Source organism: Pecten maximus, unplaced genomic scaffold (assembly GCF_902652985.1).
Source record: "Pecten maximus unplaced genomic scaffold, xPecMax1.1, whole genome shotgun sequence".
Classification (NCBI taxonomy): Eukaryota; Metazoa; Mollusca; class Bivalvia; order Pectinida; family Pectinidae; genus Pecten; species Pecten maximus.
In genome coordinates, this window is record NW_022979433.1 from 26,031 (window position 1) to 49,155 (window position 23,125).

The window sequence follows — 23,125 nt, forward strand, 5'->3', positions numbered from 1 at the left end:
GCAGATATTTGGTTTAAACAGTATCTATTGGTTCAAGAGAATAATAAAATACTCTATATGAATAGAAAATAATAGAAAATTCGGAAAGAAACACTTATATTATTACGTCTTCTCTTTGAGACCAGTGTAACGTGAAAAAATGACCCGGGGTTGAAAAAGTACTCGGGGGTCATTATTCTACGAGCCACATTGTAAAAGCTACACATGAGCGATTTAAATGGTGTGTCAAGACGACTATCAAAATCACAAAGACAGCCTTTTTGTTGCAATTCATCATTATTATCACATAATGTGCTAGTAGTCGTTGAAGGCAACTCTAAGGCTGCGGTGGATTAACCCGTAAGCTTGAAAACAAGAACTATGGTTGATAAGGTGCTTGGTATATAAGCACCGCCAATATATCTATGTAAAATAGAAAAAACTTTGCAAGGTCATGATTACCTGTCATGATAAGCTCGTCTATATTTCATCTTCAACATCTATTTTTCCCTCGAAGTACTTCCTCCGTTGAAAATATCTTGCGTCCTATGTGTGAATTTGAATTGCATTTATAAAAACTTATTTTGGCCCTAATGTAACTTGGCAAGTACTCGCTCCGCAGCGTATATCAGTAAAGGACACTTTCAAAGTTGATTCGATAATAAAAGCCATTTCGATCCTCTGGTTATTTACATCTGCCAAGGAACAAAACGTGTATCAAAGAAACATAATTAAAAGGACAGCAAAAGTGTCAACAGGTTTGATCTAAATCTGTCCTTATATAGAGATGTCCTTTATACATGTTTGAATATAAAAGACTCAAAATTGATTAAAACCAGTTATTCATTTATTTAACCGCATGGATAAATTCACTATTTCACCTGTATATGTATTGTTCTATTAACGGGGGTTATTCAATAACGGACAGATCATTGATGGTGTTTATAATTAGGATTTGATGGAGGAGTCGGTATCGACAATACAGATCCAGATTTAAGTATTCTTGTTTGCATCTTATTTGTCTAAGAAGCGCTTCATTAAAGGCTTCCTTTATGCAGAGCAGGTTGAACACATGCATCTGGATCTGTATTGTCGATACCGACTCCTCCACCAATATTGTATCTGTGAAGCTATGGACGAATATCGTGTGGTCAAAACCTGTGCCCATCAAACCCGTTCATCTCCGTGTGTGTACACTAAAGTGCCATCTAAATACGCTTGTGACAGAGGAGACCAGTAAGCTTTGTTGAAAAAAAAGATAAAAACTTTTCTTTAAAAATTTACTTTTAAAATTTTTGGTTTAATTTTTTTTTAAACATTTTGGTTAAAGAAAAAAATAAAATATCTATTTAATTTTCAAAGGGGAAAAAAGAAACCCTTTTTATTTTTCCTTCTTGAACCGTTTTAAATTAAAAAATACCCGGGGGGTTAAAAAATAGGGGGTTTTTTTCACGAATTTTTTTAAAAAACATACTTTAAATTTGTTAAAGAGAAAAATAAAAATCAAAAAGAAATTTTGGGGAAAAAATTCCCAAAGCACATAATTCGTCTTTTTTTTAAAGGAAACTTAAAAGGGGGGTGGAAAAAAAAAAACCCGGGTTTAAAAAAAGGGAAAAATTTGGGGGTTTTTATTAAAAACCGGGCCAAAATTTTTGTAAAACAAAAAAATTTTTAAAGGTTTTCCCGACCTTAAAATAAAGCCGCCTTTTTGTCCAATTTAAACATTTTTTTTCCCGAAGTCCTTTTGGGGTTTTTGGGGAAAAAATTTTTGGGGCCTGGGGGGTTTTAAGATTTTAAAAAAAATTTTTTTGGGTAAGGTCTTGGAATTAAGCCCCCCAATTATCAAAAAATAAAAAAACTTTAAAGGGTTGATTCCGTAAGGGAAAACCCTTTGCCCTTTTTCATTTTCCAAAAAAAAAATTTTCCCTTGGGAAAAAATTTTCCCCGGGTTGAAAAATTTTGGTCCTTTTGAATTTAAAAAATTTGTTTTTAAAAAAAAAATTTTCCCAATTTAATTTTTTTATTCCCGCTGGCACTATTCCAGAAAAGGGAAAATTTTCAAAGGGGTTTCAATAAAAGTTTTTGATTTTTTTAATTGAAGGGAAAAACGGTACCCAAAAAACAAAAATTTTAAAAGAACCTGTAACATTTTTGGGTCTAAAATTTTTTTCCCTTTAAAAGGTTCCTTTAAAAGGGTTTGTTAAAAGCTCAAATTGTTTTTAAAACCATTCCCCTTTAGCTTTGGGAATGTAGTTTCTCATAACTTCATCGAATACAAATGGTTAGACTTCACCGAGAGAACAGGTTCATAGTGTGTACAGATATTTTGCATGTGAATGTGCCTGTCAGAAATATTGACACTGTTGGTTTTGACACTTGAAGGCCTGCCTTTTTTATTCTCCGTACTGTATTTGCAATGGATCAGATTATTACCATTGACAGAAAGAGTCAGAATTTTCAATATAACTAAAATGATAAGTCTTCTTTCTACTTAATACTACTGTGGAATATTTTTAATCCTTCTGTCCCCCTAAGTAGGTATTTTTATAGGTTAATCATTCATTGTCATCAAATGTATGTCTACAATAACGCTTGGTGTTTGCACTGGATCAGCTTATTGCAATTTACAGACAGGATCAGAATATTCATTCCAACATTAATGTTTAATCTTATTTCTATTTGATAATACAGTGACATTTTATTATTTCTACTGTCTCCATAAGTAGGTATTACTATAGGTATCATTTATTGCCATCAAAAAGATGCGTCTCTAATATGGTTTTGTATCTGCATTCGATCTGCTTATTACTATTGACGGAAAGACTCAGAATTTTCAATGTAACTGAAATGTTCAGTCTTATTTCTATTTAATAATACAATGGAATATTATTATGCCTTGTGTCTCCCTAAGTAGGTATTATTATAGGTAATCATTCATTGTCATCAAATTCATGTCTACAATAACGCTTGGTGTTTGCACTGGATCAGCTTATTGCAATTTACAGACAGGATAAGAATATTCATTCCATCTGATTTCTATTCAATAATACAGTGACATGTAATTATTTCTAGTGTCTTCCCAAGCAGGTATCATTAAAGGTTATCATTAATTGTAATATGAAAAGATGCGTCTCAGTAACGTTCTGTATTTGGAATTAATCAGATTATAACCATAGACAGAAAGACTCAGAATTTTCAATGTAACTGAAATGTTTTGTCTTATTTGTTCTTAATAATACTGTGGAATATTTTTAATCCTTGTTTCTCCCTAAGTAGGTATTTTTATAGGTTATTCATTCATTGTCATCAAATTCATGTCTACAATAACGCTTGGTGTTTGCACTGGATCAGCTTATTGCAATTTACAGACAGGATCAGAATATTCATTCCAACATTAATGTTTAATCTTATTTCTATTTAATAATACAGTGACATTTTATTATTTCTACTGTCTCCCTAAGTATGTATTACTATAGGTATCATTTATTGCCATCAAAAAGATGCGTCTCTAATATGGTTTTGTATCTGCATTCGATCTGCTTATTACTATTGACGGAAAGACTCAGAATTTTCAATGTAACTGAAATGTTCAGTCTTATTTCTATTTAATAATACAATGGAATATTATTATGCCTTGTGTCTCCCTAAGTAGGTATTATTATAGGTAATCATTCATTGTCATCAAATTCATGTCTACAATAACGCTTGGTGTTTGCACTGGATCAGCTTATTGCAATTTACAGACAGGATAAGAATATTCATTCCATCTGATTTCTATTCAATAATACAGTGACATGTAATTATTTCTAGTGTCTTCCCAAGCAGGTATCATTAAAGGTTATCATTAATTGTAATATGAAAAGATGCGTCTCAGTAACGTTCTGTATTTGGAATTAATCAGATTATAACCATAGACAGAAAGACTCAGAATTTTCAATGTAACTGAAAAGTTTTGTCCTATTTGTTCTTAATAATACTGTGGAATATTTTTAATCCTTGTGTCTCCCTAAGTAGGGATTATTATAGGTAATCATTCATTGTCACAAATTCATGTTTACAATAACCCTTGGTGTTGCACTGGATCAGCTTATTGCAATTTACAGACAGGATCAGAATATTCATTCCAACATTAATGTTTAATCTTATTTCTATTTAATAATACAGTGACATTTTATTATTTCTACTGTCTCCCTTATTAGGTATTACTATAGGTATCATTTATTGCCATCAAAAAGATGCGTCTCTAATATGGTTTTGTATCTGCATTCGATCTGCTTATTACTATTGACGGAAAGACTCAGAATTTTCAATGTAACTGAAATGTTCAGTCTTATTTCTATTTAATAATACAATGGAATATTATTATGCCTTGTGTCTCCCTAAGTAGGTATTATTATAGGTAATCATTCATTGTCATCAAATTCATGTCTACAATAACGCTTGGTGTTTGCACTGGATCAGCTTATTGCAATTTACAGACAGGATAAGAATATTCATTCCATCTGATTTCTATTCAATAATACAGTGACATGTAATTATTTCTAGTGTCTTCCTAAGCAGGTATCATTAAAGGTTATCATTTATTGTAATATGAAAAGATGCGTCTCAGTAACGTTCTGTATTTGCAATGGATCAGATTATTACCATGGACAAAAAAGACTCAGAATTTTCAATGTAACTGAAATGTTTTGTCTTATTTGTTCTTAATAATACTGTGGAATATTTTTAATCCTTGTGTCTCCCTAAGTAGGTATTTTTATAGGTAATCATTCATTGTCATCAAATTATGTTTACAATAACCCTTGGTGTTGCACTGGATCAGCTTATTGCAATTTACAGACAGGATCAGAATATTCATTCCAACATTAATGTTTAATCTTATTTCTATTTAATAATACAGTGACATTTTATTATTTCTACTGTCTCCCTAAGTAGGTATTACTATAGGTTATCATTTATTGCCATCAAAAAGATGCGTCTCTAATATGGTTTTGTATCTGCATTCGATCTGCTTATTACTATTGACGGAAAGACTCAGAATTTTCAATGTAACTGAAATGTTCAGTCTTATTTCTATTTAATAATACAGTGGAATATTATTATGCCTAGTGTCTCCCTAAGTAGGTATTATTATAGGTAATCATTCATTGTCATCAAATTCATGTCTACAATAACGCTTGGTGTTTGCACTGGATCAGCTTATTGCAATTTACAGACAGGATAAGAATATTCATTCCATCTGATTTCTATTCAATAATACAGTGACATGTAATTATTTCTAGTGTCTTCCCAAGCAGGTATCATTAAAGGTTATCATTAATTGTAATATGAAAAGATGCGTCTCAGTAACGTTCTGTATTTGGAATTAATCAGATTATAACCATAGACAGAAAGACTCAGAATTTTCAATGTAACTGAAATGATTGGTCTTATTTGTTCTTAATAATACTGTGGAATATTTTTAATCCTTGTGTCTCCCTAAGTAGGTATTTTTATAGGTAATCATTCATTGTCACAAATTCATGTTTACAATAACCCTTGGTGTTGCACTGGATCAGCTTATTGCAATTTACAGACAGGATCAGAATATTCATTCCAACATTAATGTTTAATCTTATTTCTATTTAATAATACAGTGACATTTTATTATTTCTACTGTCTCCCTAAGTAGGTATTACTATAGGTTATCATTTATTGCCATCAAAAAGATGCGTCTCTAATATGGTTTTGTATCTGCATTCGATCTGCTTATTACTATTGACGGAAAGACTCAGAATTTTCAATGTAACTGAAATGTTCAGTCTTATTTCTATTTAATAATACAATGGAATATTATTATGCCTTGTGTCTCCCTAAGTAGGTATTATTATAGGTAATCATTCATTGTCATCAAATTCATGTCTACAATAACGCTTGGTGTTTGCACTGGATCAGCTTATTGCAATTTACAGACAGGATAAGAATATTCATTCCATCTGATTTCTATTCAATAATACAGTGACATGTAATTATTTCTAGTGTCTTCCTAAGCAGGTATCATTAAAGGTTATCATTTATTGTAATATGAAAAGATGCGTCTCAGTAACGTTCTGTATTTGGAATTAATCAGATTATAACCATAGACAGAAAGACTCAGAATTTTCAATGTAACTGAAAAGTTTTGTCCTATTTGTTCTTAATAATACTGTGGAATATTTTTAATCCTTGTGTCTCCCTAAGTAGGGATTATTATAGGTAATCATTCATTGTCACAAATTCATGTTTACAATAACCCTTGGTGTTGCACTGGATCAGCTTATTGCAATTTACAGACAGGATCAGAATATTCATTCCAACATTAATGTTTAATCTTATTTCTATTTAATAATACAGTGACATTTTATTATTTCTACTGTCTCCCTAAGTATGTATTACTATAGGTATCATTTATTGCCATCAAAAAGATGCGTCTCTAATATGGTTTTGTATCTGCATTCGATCTGCTTATTACTATTGACGGAAAGACTCAGAATTTTCAATGTAACTGAAATGTTCAGTCTTATTTCTATTTAATAATACAATGGAATATTATTATGCCTTGTGTCTCCCTAAGTAGGTATTATTATAGGTAATCATTCATTGTCATCAAATTCATGTCTACAATAACGCTTGGTGTTTGCACTGGATCAGCTTATTGCAATTTACAGACAGGATAAGAATATTCATTCCATCTGATTTCTATTCAATAATACAGTGACATGTAATTATTTCTAGTGTCTTCCTAAGCAGGTATCATTAAAGGTTATCATTAATTGTAATATGAAAAGATGCGTCTCAGTAACGTTCTGTATTTGGAATTAATCAGATTATAACCATAGACAGAAAGACTCAGAATTTTCAATGTAACTGAAAAGTTTTGTCCTATTTGTTCTTAATAATACTGTGGAATATTTTTAATCCTTGTGTCTCCCTAAGTAGGGATTATTATAGGTAATCATTCATTGTCACAAATTCATTTTTACAATAACCCTTGGTGTTGCACTGGATCAGCTTATTGCAATTTACAGACAGGATAAGAATATTCATTCCATCTGATTTCTATTCAATAATACAGTGACATGTAATTATTTCTAGTGTCTTCCTATGCAGGTATCATTAAAGGTTATCATTTATTGTAATATGAAAAGATGCGTCTCAGTAACGTTGTGTATTTGGAATTAATCAGATTATTACCATAGACAGAAAGACTCAGAAATTTCAATGTAACGGAAATGTTTTGTCTTATTTGTTCTTAATAATACTGTGGAATATTTTTAATCCTTGTGTTTCCCTAAGTAGGTATTTTTATAGGTAATCATTCATTGTCATCAAATTTATGTTTACAATAACCCTTGGTGTTTGCACTGGATCAGCTTATTGCAATTTACAGACAGGATCAGAATATTCATTCCAACATTAATGTTTAATCTTATTTCTATTTAATAATACAGTGACATTTTATTATTTCTACTGTCTCCCTTATTAGGTATTACTATAGGTTATCATTTATTGCCATCAAAAAGATGCGTCTCTAATATGGTTTTGTATCTGCATTCGATCTGCTTATTACTATTGACGGAAAGACTCAGAATTTTCAATGTAACTGAAATGTTCAGTCTTATTTCTATTTAATAATACAGTGGAATATTATTATGCCTAGTGTCTCCCTAAGTAGGTATTATTATAGGTAATCATTCATTGTCATCAAATTCATGTCTACAATAACGCTTGGTGTTTGCACTGGATCAGCTTATTGCAATTTACAGACAGGATAAGAATATTCATTCCATCTGATTTCTATTCAATAATACAGTGACATGTAATTATTTCTAGTGTCTTCCTAAGCAGGTATCATTAAAGGTTATCATTTATTGTAATATGAAAAGATGCGTCTCAGTAACGTTCTGTATTTGGAATTAATCAGAGTATTACCATAGACAGAAAGACTCAGAATTTTCAATGTAACTGAAATGATTGGTCTTATTTGTTCTTAATAATACTGTGGAATATTTTTAATCCTTGTGTCTCCCTAAGTAGGTATTTTTATAGATAATCATTCGTAGTCATCAAATATATGTTTACAATAACCCTTGGTGTTGCACTGGATCAGCTTATTGCAATTTACAGACAGGATCAGAATATTCATTCCAACATTAATGTTTAATCTTATTTCTATTTAATAATACAGTGACATTTTATTATTTCTACTGTCTCCCTAAGTAGGTATTACTATAGGTATCATTTATTGCCATCAAAAAGATGCGTCTCTAATATGGTTTTGTATCTGCATTCGATCTGCTTATTACTATTGACGGAAAGACTCAGAATTTTCAATGTAACTGAAATGTTCAGTCTTATTTCTATTTAATAATACAATGGAATATTATTATGCCTTGTGTCTCCCTAAGTAGGTATTATTATAGGTAATCATTCATTGTCATCAAATTCATGTCTACAATAACGCTTGGTGTTTGCACTGGATCAGCTTATTGCAATTTACAGACAGGATAAGAATATTCATTCCATCTGATTTCTATTCAATAATACAGTGACATGTAATTATTTCTAGTGTCTTCCCAAGCAGGTATCATTAAAGGTTATCATTAATTGTAATATGAAAAGATGCGTCTCAGTAACGTTCTGTATTTGGAATTAATCAGATTATAACCATAGACAGAAAGACTCAGAATTTTCAATGTAACTGAAATGTTTTGTCTTATTTGTTCTTAATAATACTGTGGAATATTTTTAATCCTTGTGTCTCCCTAAGTAGGTATTTTATAGGTAATCATTCATTGTCATCAAATGTATGTCTACAATAACGCTTGGTGTTTGCACTGGATCAGCTTATTGCAATTTACAGACAGGATCAGAATATTCATTCCAACATTAATGTTTAATCTTATTTCTATTTAATAATAAAGTGACATTTTATTATTTCTACTGTCTCCCTAAGTAGGTATTACTATAGGTTATCATTTATTGCGATCAAATATATGCGTATTTAATTTGGTTTTGTAGCTGCATTCGATCTGCTTATTACTATTGACGGAAAGACTCAGAATTTTCAATGTAACTGAAATGTTAAGTCTTATTTCTACTTAATAATACAGTGGAATATTATTATGCCTTGTGTCTCCCTAAGTAGGTATTATTATAGGTAATCATTCATTGTCACGAATTCATGTCTGCAATAACGCTTGGTGTTTGCACTGGATCAGCTTATTGCAATTTACAGACAGGATCAGAATATTCATTCCAACATTAATGTTTAATCTTATTTCTATTTAATAATACAGTGACATTTTATTATTTCTACTGTCTCCCTAATTAGGTATTACTATAGGTTATCATTTATTGCCATCAAAAAGATGCGTCTCTAATATGGTTTTGTATCTGCATTCGATCTGCTTATTACTATTGACGGAAAGACTCAGAATTTTCAATGTAACTGAAATGTTCAGTCTTATTTCTATTTAATAATACAGTGGAATATTATTATGCCTAGTGTCTCCCTAAGTAGGTATTATTATAGGTAATCATTCATTGTCATCAAATTCATGTCTACAATAACGCTTGGTGTTTGCACTGGATCAGCTTATTGCAATTTACAGACAGGATAAGAATATTCATTCCATCTGATTTCTATTCAATAATACAGTGACATGTAATTATTTCTAGTGTCTTCCTAAGCAGGTATCATTAAAGGTTATCATTTATTGTAATATGAAAAGATGCGTCTCAGTAACGTTCTGTATTTGGAATTAATCAGATTATTACCATAGACAGAAAGACTCAGAATTTTCAATGTAACTGAAATGATTTGTCTTATTTGTTCTTAATAATACTGTGGAATATTTTTAATCCTTGTGTCTCCCTAAGTAGGTATTTTTATAGGTAATCATTCGTAGTCATCAAATTTATGTTTACAATAACGCTTGGTGTTTGCACTGGATCAGCTTATTGCAATTTACAGACAGGATCAGAATATTCATTCCAACATTAATGTTTAATCTTATTTCTATTTAATAATACAGTGACATTTTATTATTTCTACTGTCTCCCTAATTAGGTATTACTATAGGTTATCATTTATTGCCATCAAAAAGATGCGTCTCTAATATGGTTTTGTATCTGCATTCGATCTGCTTATTACTATTGACGGAAAGACTCAGAATTTTCAATGTAACTGAAATGTTCAGTCTTATTTCTATTTAATAATACAGTGGAATATTATTATGCCTTGTGTCTCCCTAAGTAGGTATTATTATAGGTAATCATTCATTGTCATCAAATTCATGTCTACAATAACGCTTGGTGTTTGCACTGGATCAGCTTATTGCAATTTACAGACAGGATAAGAATATTCATTCCATCTGATTTCTATTCAATAATACAGTGACATGTAATTATTTCTAGTGTCTTCCCAAGCAGGTATCATTAAAGGTTATCATTAATTGTAATATGAAAAGATGCGTCTCAGTAACGTTCTGTATTTGGAATTAATCAGATTATAACCATAGACAGAAAGACTCAGAATTTTCAATGTAACTGAAATGTTTTGTCTTATTTGTTCTTAATAATACTGTGGAATATTTTTAATCCTTGTGTCTCCCTAAGTAGGTATTTTTATAGGTAATCATTCATTGTCATCAAATATATGTTTACAATAACCCTTGGTGTTGCACTGGATCAGCTTATTGCAATTTACAGACAGGATCAGAATATTCATTCCAACATTAATGTTTAATCTTATTTCTATTTAATAATACAGTGACATTTTATTATTTCTACTGTCTCCCTAAGTAGGTATTACTATAGGTATCATTTATTGCCATCAAAAAGATGCGTCTCTAATATGGTTTTGTATCTGCATTCGATCTGCTTATTACTATTGACGGAAAGACTCAGAATTTTCAATGTAACTGAAATGTTCAGTCTTATTTCTATTTAATAATACAATGGAATATTATTATGCCTTGTGTCTCCCTAAGTAGGTATTATTATAGGTAATCATTCATTGTCATCAAATTCATGTCTACAATAACGCTTGGTGTTTGCACTGGATCAGCTTATTGCAATTTACAGACAGGATAAGAATATTCATTCCATCTGATTTCTATTCAATAATACAGTGACATGTAATTATTTCTAGTGTCTTCCCAAGCAGGTATCATTAAAGGTTATCATTAATTGTAATATGAAAAGATGCGTCTCAGTAACGTTCTGTATTTGGAATTAATCAGATTATAACCATAGACAGAAAGACTCAGAATTTTCAATGTAACTGAAATGTTTTGTCCTATTTGTTCTTAATAATACTGTGGAATATTTTTAATCCTTGTGTCTCCCTAAGTAGGGATTATTATAGGTAATCATTCATTGTCATCAAATTCATGTTTACAATAACCCTTGGTGTTGCACTGGATCAGCTTATTGCAATTTACAGACAGGATCAGAATATTCATTCCAACATTAATGTTTAATCTTATTTCTATTTAATAATACAGTGACATTTTATTATTTCTACTGTCTCCCTAAGTAGGTATTACTATAGGTTATCATTTATTGCCATCAAAAAGATGCGTCTCTAATATGGTTTTGTATCTGCATTCGATCTGCTTATTACTATTGACGGAAAGACTCAGAATTTTCAATGTAACTGAAATGTTCAGTCTTATTTCTATTTAATAATACAGTGGAATATTATTATGCCTTGTGTCTCCCTAAGTAGGTATTATTATAGGTAATCATTCATTGTCATCAAATTCATGTCTACAATAACGCTTGGTGTTTGCACTGGATCAGCTTATTGCAATTTACAGACAGGATCAGAATATTCATTCCAACATTAATGTTTAATCTTATTTCTATTTAATAATAAAGTGACATTTTATTATTTCTACTGTCTCACTAAGTAGGTATTACTATAGGTTATCATTTATTGCCATCAAAAAGATGCGTATTTAATATGGTTTTGTATCTGCATTCGATCTGCTTATTACTATTGACGGAAAGACTCAGAATTTTCAATGTAACTGAAATGTTCAGTCTTATTTCTATTTAATAATACAGTGGAATATTATTATGCCTTGTGTCTCCCTAAGTAGGTATTATTATAGGTAATCATTCATTGTCATCAAATTCATGTCTATAATAACGCTTGGTGTTTGCACTGGATCAGCTTATTACAATTTACAGACAGGATAAGAATATTCATTCCATATGATTTCTATTCAATAATACAATGACATGTAATTATTTCTAGTGTTTGCCTAAGCAGGTATCATTAAAGGTTATCATTTATTGTAATATGAAAAGATGTGTCTCAGTAACGTTCTGTATTTGGAATTAATCAGATTATTACAATAGACAGACAGACTCAGAATTTTCAATGTAACTGAAATGATTTGTCTTATTTGTTCTTAATAATACTGTGGAATATTTTTAATCCTTTTGTCTCCCTAAGTAGGTATTTTTATAGGTAATCATTCATAGTCATCAAATTTATGTCTACAATAACCCTTGGTGTTTGCACTGGATCAGCTTATTGCAATTTACAGACAGGATCAGAATATTCATTCCAACATTAATGTTTAATCTTATTTCTATTTAATAATACAGTGACATTTGATTATTTCTACTGTCTCCCTACGTAGGTATTACTAGAGGTTATCATTGATTGCGATCAAAAAGATGCTTCTCTAATATGGTTTTGTATCTGCATTCGATCTGCTTATTACTATTGACGGAAAGACTCAGAATTTCCAATCTAACTGAAATGTTAAGTTTTATTCGTTCTTAATAATACTGTGGAATATTTTTAATCCTTGTGTCTCCCTAAGTAGGTATTATTATAGGTAATCATTCATTGTCATCAAATTCATGTTTACAATAACCCTTGGTGTTGCACTGGATCAGCTTATTGCAATTTACAGACAGGATCAGAATATTCATTCCAACATTAATGTTTAATCTTATTTCTATTTAATAATACAGTGACATTTTATTATTTCTACTGTCTCCCTAAGTAGGTATTACTATAGGTATCATTTATTGCCATCAAAAAGATGCGTCTCTAATATGGTTTTGTATCTGCATTCGATCTGCTTATTACTATTGACGGAAAGACTCAGAATTTTCAATGTAACTGAAATGTTCAGTCTTATTTCTATTTAATAATACAATGGAATATTATTATGCCTTGTGTCTCCCTAAGTAGGTATTATTATAGGTAATCATTCATTGTCATCAAATTCATGTCTACAATAACGCTTGGTGTTTGCACTGGATCAGCTTATTGCAATTTACAGACAGGATAAGAATATTCATTCCATCTGATTTCTATTCAATAATACAGTGACATGTAATTATTTCTAGTGTCTTCCCAAGCAGGTATCATTAAAGGTTATCATTAATTGTAATATGAAAAGATGCGTCTCAGTAACGTTCTGTATTTGGAATTAATCAGATTATAACCATAGACAGAAAGACTCAGAATTTTCAATGTAACTGAAAATGTTTTGTCTTATTTGTTCTTAATAATACAGTGGAATATTTTTAATCCTTGTGTCTCCCTAAGTAGGTATTTTATAGGTAATCATTCATTGTCATCAAATTCATGTTTACAATAACCCTTGGTGTTGCACTGGATCAGCTTATTGCAATTTACAGACAGGATCAGAATATTCATTCCAACATTAATGTTTAATCTTATTTCTATTTAATAATACAGTGACATTTTATTATTTCTACTGTCTCCATAAGTAGGTATTACTATAGGTATCATTTATTGCCATCAAAAAGATGCGTCTCTAATATGGTTTTGTATCTGCATTCGATCTGCTTATTACTATTGACGGAAAGACTCAGAATTTTCAATGTAACTGAAATGTTCAGTCTTATTTCTATTTAATAATACAATGGAATATTATTATGCCTTGTGTCTCCCTAAGTAGGTATTATTATAGGTAATCATTCATTGTCATCAAATTCATGTCTACAATAACGCTTGGTGTTTGCACTGGATCAGCTTATTGCAATTTACAGACAGGATAAGAATATTCATTCCATCTGATTTCTATTCAATAATACAGTGACATGTAATTATTTCTAGTGTCTTCCTAAGCAGGTATCATTAAAGGTTATCATTAATTGTAATATGAAAAGATGCGTCTCAGTAACGTTCTGTATTTGGAATTAATCAGATTATAACCATAGACAGAAAGACTCAGAATTTTCAATGTAACTGAAATGATTGGTCTTATTTGTTCTTAATAATACTGTGGAATATTTTTAATCCTTGTGTCTCCCTAAGTAGGTATTTTTATAGGTAATCATTCGTAGTCATCAAATATATGTTTACAATAACCCTTGGTGTCTGCACTGGATCAGCTTATTGCAATTTACAGACAGGATCAGAATATTCATTCCAACATTAATGTTTAATCTTATTTCTATTTAATAATACAGTGACATTTTATTATTTCTACTGTCTCCATAAGTAGGTATTACTATAGGTATCATTTATTGCCATCAAAAAGATGCGTCTCTAATATGGTTTTGTATCTGCATTCGATCTGCTTATTACTATTGACGGAAAGACTCAGAATTTTCAATGTAACTGAAATGTTCAGTCTTATTTCTATTTAATAATACAGTGGAATATTATTAATCCTTGTGTCTCCCTAAGTAGGTATTATTATAGGTAATCATTCATTGTCATCAAATTCATGTCTACAATAACGCTTGGTGTTTGCACTGGATCAGCTTATTGCAATTTACAGACAGGATCAGAATATTCATTCCATCTGATTTCTATTCAATAATACAGTGACATGTAATTATTTCTAGTGTCTTCCTAAGCAGGTATCATTAAAGGTTATCATTTATTGTAATATGAAAAGATGCGTCTCAGTAACGTTCTGTATTTGGAATTGATCAGATTATTACCATGGACAGAAAGCGTCAGAATTTTCAATGTAACTGAAATGTTTTGTCTTATTTGTTCTTAATAATACTGTGGAATATTTTTAATCCTTGTGTCTCCCTAAGTAGGTATTTTAATAGGTAATCATTCATTGTCATCAAATTCATGTCTACAATAACGCTTGGTGTTTGCACTGGATCAGCTTATTGCAATTTACAGACAGGATCAGAATATTCATTCCATGGTATGTCTATTCAATACTACACTGACATGTTATTATTTCCAGTGTCTTTTTTGAGGACGGCAGGTAATCGAGAAACACGATGATTAAAAAGCTAGGGTTGTTATAAGAGGTGCAAAAGCTTCTGTACCAGCTTTTAAAATATTACCCGAGATTCCATCGACACCTGTGGCTTTTATAACTTGAAGTGATACCTCTATTATTGTCTTGGCAGATATCGGTTGTATTTCGACAACACTCTGGTGGTCTCTAAAATCAGTCACCCCCTCTATATTTTTACTAATGTCATCAGCTGAGAAAAAAATATTAAAAACATCACTCTACTTCTTCCTGACTAGATACAATGTTTTCATTTCCTTCTAAGATAATTTTCTGATCATTCTTCTTCTCTTCTTCTTTCGTTATTCAGCCTCCGTCAAAAAATGACGATTACGGCCAATGGAAGGATCGTTGCACATGCTCTTCAAAAGAAGTAAAAAATTGCAGGGATTTGGGTACAGTGAGAGGGGTTTTTTTTTAAATTGTTTAGTGGAAACTATAAGATAAAAACATTATGAGGGTGTGTTCACGGTGTGTGTTTGAGATCATCAAGGACTGCATTGTGTATATGTGCCTTGAAGATCTCTAGTGTAGTGCATTGTACTGCTGCCACCGGGGGGAGGTTCCATATGTGTTATTGTGTGGGGGGAAAAGGAGTATTTGTATGTGTCATTGGTGGCAGATAGGTGTCTGAAGGTGTAGGGGTGTGTTTGCCTTGTCCTAGGGTCCGCTGGGTGCATGATGCCGTGTGGGTCTATAGCGACATGATGGTGAATGATTTTGTATAATAGTATGAGTCTGGTCTTGAGTCTGCGTGTTTGAAGTGTGGGCCAGTTGAGTTTGTCCATCATGTCTTGTACTGAACTTGTGTTGTGGTATCTGTTTTGTACGTATCGTGCTGCTCTGCGTTGATTTTTTTCTATTTGGTTGATTTGGTTTGTGTTGTGCGGGTCCCATATGGAAGAGCAGTATTCCAGTTTGGGTCTCACTAGGGCTTTGTATGCATGTTCTTTTATATGTTGTGAGTTTATTTTCAGGTTGCGTTTTAGGAAGCCTAGTGATCTGTTGGCGTTTGCAGTGATGTTGTTGGTGTGTGTATCCCATTTGATATTTTTCTGTTATGTGAGTCCTAAGTATTTGCTGGCGTCGACTTGTTGCAGTGTGTGGTCGTGTAGTTTGCAGTTGTATGTTGTTTTGGTGTGTTTGTTTGAAGTGGATATTGCATTTGTTAGGGTGAAATTTCATGAGGCAGTCTTGTTCCCACTGTCCTGCTCCGTTTATGTCTTGTTGTAATTTGTGTGCGTCGTCTATGTTGTGGATTGTCTTGTAGATGATGCTATCGTCGGCGAAGAGTCTGAGAGTGCTGTGTTTGATGTAGTCTGGTAGGTCGTTTATGTATATGAGGAAAAGTATGGGGCCCAAGTAGGTTCCTTGAGGTACTCCTGAGGTGACTTGGACTTTGTCCGATTGTTTCCCTTCAAGTAATAAGAGCGAAGCTCTTCGGGCAGCGAAGCTGCCCGAGCGAAGCTCTTTACCGTTTAACGTGCACGTACACTATTTATATGTATGTACAGTATTCTAGTCCAGCTTCGCATTACGTCGTACGGGATGATACAGCCTGAAAATTTTCTGCCGGAAGTGAGCGTGTGTAACCCGCTCCAGTTGTCTGCAGAAACTGTATAAAAAGTCGAACGTTACGTAAATCCAGTTGGTGTGTTCATAATGCTGACTAATTATTTTTGTAAAAAATATATAGTTTGCGAATAAAATGTAGCTCGAGTTATGGTTTCGAGGACGGAACTGGGAACATTCGGCATATTTCCGATGATTGCCGAAAATGTATCGAGATGTTGCACCCTCCATGTCGTTCCTAGGCAACGTGGTTGCTATATAAATCTAGCCAATCAGATCGCGAGGTCGATTGTCCGCCATTACCTCCGTCAACTTGTCGGACCTCAGTTGAACACCGCGAGAATACATATGTAAACAGAAAATGGCGAAAACGTGCTCGTGGGGAACTGGCAACAGTTACGGCCGATACCCTGATAGATTGGAGGGCGGTGTTGTAAATTCTACAATTCATGGAACCTAAAACGTAAGTAAAAGCGACATAAAAATGAGCTGGAGGTGGGTGAAGGCGTATAAAAGCATGTCAAAACGAAAGTAGAAGCAACAAGGTAATGTCACCGTTGGGTACTGTACAGTAAGACTAGTGTAACGAAGTACATGTATGTGTAGTACATGTATTTACTGCGAGAGTTTGGAATCTTGTCTTCATGTATTTAGTCATCAACAGTGTACTTTCACTTTCTCGTGGCAAGGTTTGCCTAACGTTATACTGCAGTCTGATATGTATCATTGTATGTCTGGTGTAGTGTTAGGGCCAGAGGAAACTCAGGCTATCTGATACCATTTGAAACACCCTCATCATGTATGCATGCTTTTATTACAGTTAACTTATACCACAGGGGCATGTCTAGCCTCACATCAAAAAAATAGCCAGATATACCTATATGAAGACTTTATATATAAGTATTTCTGGCTATTTTTAAAATATAAGACGAGACATGTCCATGTGGTTATATCAAATTCATTAGCTATTAATTTCAATAGTATGCCAAAATATTTGTTTCCATTGATTTCTCAGTCCATCTTGATATTTCAAAACTGAAAGTAGGACTTTTTTGTAGTGATGTACAATAAATTAAGCTTTTTTTCAATAAATATGTATAATTATAATATTGTTTAGATCATGCCTTATACATGTATCAATGGTGCCCAATACCAGTTTTAATTAAAAGATAATAATCTCTCAAATTATACATAAGGTTGGTAGAGACATTAAGTTTACATTGTAGTTACCAGCTATGTTACTGTTACCAACAATATTAATGTTGCAAAATTACATCTGATTCACACTTAACCTTATTTTCCCCTCACAGATTACTAAATGCACTGCCACATGAAATGTGTATATTACTGGAATGCTTCCATTTGGCACTAATATTTGGGATATCTAATGATAATGTGATATTTTTTAATGGAACACTTTCCTGATGATTATCATATTGGCATTGGGTGAAAATGAAAATATTCTATAACTAAATATTTAATAAACCACATTTGAATCTACAAACCAGTCAAACATAATGGTGTGACAGCTTGACTAATCGTATGCATTTGATTTTCCTTCCTCTATAATAAACATCGGTTACTACAATATAATACAAGTGAAATTTTGAAACTGTCTAATCTAATCCTGAGTGTTATTAATCCATGACCTTATCCACCATCAGTAAACATATCTTAACCAACCCACCCCCTGAGTATTCTAACATCTCCATGACCTTGCCTGATATGAATCCCGAGCTTTCTAATTTACCAATTAAAATACATGTAAAATGTATGTACATATGTTTTCTATTTTCTTGTCTATAAAGTAAACAGCAAGCATGTCAAAAGACTTCATGTATAGGGTGGGAATAGCACATACATAGAATATATACATCCTATTTGTTGAGATATTGTAAAGCATACTCCGGACATGTAGAAAAATGAAAGCTTTAGCTTAAGAGTGTTGTCATTAAATGAAAATATGAAGAAAAAAAAAACATTTGTAACTATTGTATTTTTTCAGATACAGCTTTGAAAGTTTTGTCAGCAGCAGCTAAAATAAAGAGGCTAGAACAACAACTACATAGACATGAGCTGTTGAATTTGCACCATGAACAACAAAACACTACATCTTAAAATTCTCAAGTGTTATATTGATAGTGAAATTAAGCAGAAATAAAATCGATTGACATCCTGAATTGTAACTGTTGTCTAGATTTTTAGCCCACCATCATCAGATGGTGGGCTATTCAAATCGCCCTGCGTCCGTGGTCCGTGGTCCGTCCCTCCGTCCGTCCGTCCGTCCGTCCGTCCCTCCGTCCGTCCGTAAACAATTCTTGTTATCGCTAATCCTCCGAAAGTACTGAAGGGATCTTTCTCAAATTTCATATGTGGGTTCCCCTTGGTGCCTAGTTATGCATATTGCATTTTGAGACCAATCGGAAAACAACATGGCCGACAGGCAGCCATCTTGGATTTTGACAATTGAAGTTTGTTATCGCTATTTCTGAGAAAGTACTGAAGGGATCTTTCTCAAATTTCATATGTAGGCTTCCCTTGGTGCCTAGTTATGCATATTGCATTTTGAGACCAATCGGAAAACAACATGGCCGACAGGCAGCCATCTTGGATTTTGACAATTGAAGTTTGTTATCGCTATTTCTGAGAAAGTACTGAAGGGATCTTTCTCAAATTTCATATGTAGGCTCCCCTTGGTGCCTAGTTATGCATATTGCATTTTGAGACCAATCGGAAAACAACATGGCCGACAGGCAGCCATCTTGGATTTTGATAATAGAAGTTTGTTATCGCTATTTTTCAGAAAGTACTGAAGGGATCTTTCTCAAATTTCATATGTAGGTTCCACTTGGTGCCTAGTTATGCATATTGCATTTTGAGACCAATCGGAAAACAACATGGCCGACAGGCAGCCATCTTGGATTTTGATAATTGAAGTTTGTTATCGCTATTTCTGAAGAAGTACTGAAGGGATCTTTCTCAGATTTCATATGTAGGCTCCCTGTGGTACTTAGTTATGCATATTGCATTTTGAGACCAATCGGAAAACAATATGGCCGACAGGCAGCCATCTTGTATTTTGATAATTGAAGTTTGTTATTGCTATTTCTGAGAAAGTACTGAAGGGATCTTTCTCAGATTTCATATGTAGGCTCCCCTTGGTACTTAGTTATGCATATTGCATTTTGAGACCAATCGGAAGACAACATGGCCGACAGGCAGCCATCTTGGATTTTGATAATTGAAGTTTGTTATCGCTATTTCTGAGAAAGTACTGAAGGGATCTTTCTCAAATTTCATATGTAGGCTCCCCTTGGTGCCTAGTTATGCATATTGCATTTTGAGACCAATCGGAAGACAACATGGCCGACAGGCAGCCATCTTGGATTTTGACAATTTAAGATTGTTATCGCTATTTCTGAGAAAGTACTGAAGAGATCTTTCTCAAATTTCATATGTAGGTTCCCCTTGGTGCCTAGTTATGCATATTGCATTTAGAGACCAATCGGAAAACAACATGGCCGACAGGCAGCCATCTTGGATTTTGACAATTGAAGTTTGTTATCGCTATTTCTCAGAAATTGCTGAAGGGATCTTTCTGAAATTTCATTTGTAGGTTGCCCTCTGTGCCTAGTTATGCATATTGGATTTTGAGACCAGTCAGAAAACAACCTGCCTGACAGGCAGCCATCTTGTATTTTGACAATTGAAGTTTGTTATCGCTATTTTACAGAAGGTACTGAAGGGATCTTTCTGAAAATTTCATATGTAGGTTCCCCTTGGTCCCTGGTGTTGCATTTTGGGACCAATCCGAAAACAACAGACAGCCATTATCGCCAAATCTTAAATTTTATATATAGGTTACCCTTGTTTGAAAAGTCCTAGAGGGCTGTTTCTGAATTTACACAGATTAGTAAGACTTAGAGGAAGGGAAAAGTAGAGAAAAGATCAATCTGACATGGAACCTATAAAGATCATTCAATGGTGGGCGCCAAGATCCCTCTGGGATCTCTTGTTTATTAGACCTGTACTCTACTGTACTGCACTTTATAGTTTTGATTACTATACAGGTTTGCGTATTACATATTTTAAATTACTCATTTAAGCTTACTGATTATTCTACTTTGTATCAAGGCTAATAAGGGGAAAATAATCAAAGACAATTAACAGTCCAGTGTCTTGGTTATAGCTCTGTCTACATTTGAACTTAACAATTGTTCCTCTAATCAACCACAGGGACATGTCTTGTCTTGTATTAAAAAATAGCTAGAAATACCTATATAAATTAACATATAGCTATTTCTGGCTACAAAATGTATTTATTTTTAAATATAAGACTAGACATGCCCCTGTGAATGAAGTTTACATGTTCACCATTGGTGTCGAAGTGATGCAATTTTATGTTTATCATTACATGATCATTACATGGTGATTTTTCTCAAAGACTGAGAAAGCACATCTGTACAGATATGCATAAAAACTGGATTTTCTGGGAAGATTAAAAAAAATTGGTTCAAAACACATCAATTTCTAATTCCACATACAGGACACATACGCTATTCAATAATGGTTGGGCTACACTTTCTGAAGTGAAAGCAGCAGCAATTCATTTGGACATTCACATAAAAGTATGGTTGAAAGGAAGCAATGGAAATAATTGGCATGTATTCAATGTCATGCTTTGATCCTTCAACTACATGGGGCCATATATACCTACACTGGCTACAGTTGAACTGCTGTTTAGAAAACTCTCATTTTAGGTATATACAGATATATATGTCTGGTATATAAACACATTATATGCAATAAATCATTCATATGTCTCTGGTAATGATCACACATACTGTACTATGCAAAACCAAGGGCGACAACAATCCCCAAACAGAAAATAAAAAAAAAAAGTGTCGGGTTTTGAAAGTCAGCACAAAGCAAACATTCCTGCAAATTCAAAAAATCCTTTGCATGTTGATATTGACCATACATAATACAAAAGCATTTCACAAGTTTCTGAGAAATAGCATCTTCAGAAAAGTCTTTCTGGTTTCCGGTTATTATTACTTTCTCGTTATTAAACGGCGAAACGTTTATCACTATATTTTTATGTTATACATTGGCATACTAGCTAGCTTCGCTCTTTTCAGGCATTGCCTGTTTCATATTACTGTTTTGGTGCGGTGTGTCAGAAAGTCTGTAATCCATGTGAGTGTGTTCCCTGTAATTCCGTAGTATTTGAGTTTGTACTGGAGGCGTTTGTGTGGGACTTTGTCAAATGCTTTGGCAAAGTCCATTATGACAATGTCTGTCTGTTTGTTTGCATTGTTATTTAGTGTTAGGTCGTGTATGAATGTGGCGAGTTGTGTTTCGCATGATCTTGAGGAGCGGAATCCGTGTTGGAGGTTGTAGAGTATGTTATTGTCCTCTAGATGTTTCATTGTTGCGCTTGTGATGATGTGTTCCATGATTTTGCATGCGATGCAGGTGAGTGAGATTGAGCGGTAGTTAGTGGGGTTGTGTTTGTCTCCTTTCTTGTATATTGGGTTTACATTTGCGTGTTTCCAGTCGTGTGGTAGTGTCCCTGTGCTGAGTGAAGTGTTGAAGATTTTTGTGAGTATGGGTGCTATGGGGTCTTTGAGCTGTTTAAGAATTTTGCCGTGTATTTGGTCATGCAGGTCCTGTCGCTTTGTGGGGATTTATGTTTCCTAGTAATTTGTCTACTCCGTTGCATGTAATGTGGATTTGTGGCATGGTGGGGTGTGGCGATGGTCCTTTGTCTGGTATATTGTTGTTGTGTTCTGTTGTGAATGCGGCTTGAAATTCATGATTGAGGATGTTTGCTTTTACGGTTGGGTTTGTAGTGAGATGTCCGTCTTTGCGAAGGGATGTGATGTCAGCATTTTCTTTTCTTGTGGTTTTGATGTAAGAGAATAGTTTTTTGGGGTTGTATTTTCGGTTAGATTGTGGGGAGTCTGGTTGCAACATAAAAAGGGCTTAGCAGTAGGCCAAACAATCCTTAGAGGCTGGCCCCCCACCACATCGCTCTTGGAAACAACACCGTACATGTAACTATAGATCTCGATGGTGATATTACGATTGATCTTGGTGATGTTACTATGGATCTCATTGGTGATTTTATGATAGATCTTGTTGGTTATGTTAAGACAGATTTTTTTTTATGTAACGATAAATCTTGATAGTGATGTTACGATAGATCTTGTTGGTGATGTTAGAATAGTCAATAGGAATTACTGTTAATTATGGTGATCACTGTCATGTAATCACAGGGACAT